This window comes from Myotis davidii, unplaced genomic scaffold (assembly GCF_000327345.1).
Source record: "Myotis davidii unplaced genomic scaffold, ASM32734v1 scaffold1374, whole genome shotgun sequence".
Lineage (NCBI taxonomy): Eukaryota > Metazoa > Chordata > Mammalia > Chiroptera > Vespertilionidae > Myotis > Myotis davidii.
Genome location: NW_006285310.1, coordinates 1 through 492, shown reverse-complemented (window position 1 = coordinate 492; position 492 = coordinate 1). Strand labels below are relative to the sequence as shown.

General features: G+C 42.5%; 1 long non-coding RNA gene across 1 annotated transcript in view; it reads right to left on the bottom strand.

The window, feature by feature from the left end:
* Window positions 1–363, bottom strand: part of LOC107181875 — an 11,838-nt gene extending 11,475 nt beyond the window's left edge. Inside the window, exon 1 of the long non-coding RNA XR_001512586.1 lies at window positions 353–363. This is a non-coding gene — a long non-coding RNA (uncharacterized LOC107181875). The remainder of the gene's footprint in view (window positions 1–352) is intronic.
* Between the last annotated feature and the right edge of the window lie 129 nt (window positions 364–492).

Here is a 492-nt window from a genome sequence, read left to right as displayed (position 1 = left end):
CAGCCGTGCCTAGGTGAAGAGACCTCTCCAATGATCCTGTCCTTAGCAGTGCCGAGAGAGGAAGAATGAAGACTTTATACCCCCCAGCCAAAGGCCCCCGCATCTGTTCTTGTCAGGCCCCCATCAGGGGACTTGGGCAGTGTTTCTGTTATCTGCCAAAATTCCCAAGACTGTAAAAGTACTTGTTCACTGAAAAGGTATAAATGTAAATGTTTATTTGACATTTATATATCTACTTAGATATAAATATTTATAAGATAAATAAAACTCCCTGTTAGTTTCCTGGTGTATTCTGGAGCAGCCTATTCAGTCTTGACAGAGCCAATGGGACCAGTAACATCTAAAAAGACACCAGTTCTAAGAGCCATCGAACAAACTGCCTTTTTCCTTGGACATCAAAGAGGACTGTGGACCTCAGAAAGAACACGGTGATTCATTTGTTTCTAATCATGCCAGAAAACCTGTACCCCTTACTTGGACGTGATCTCTTAC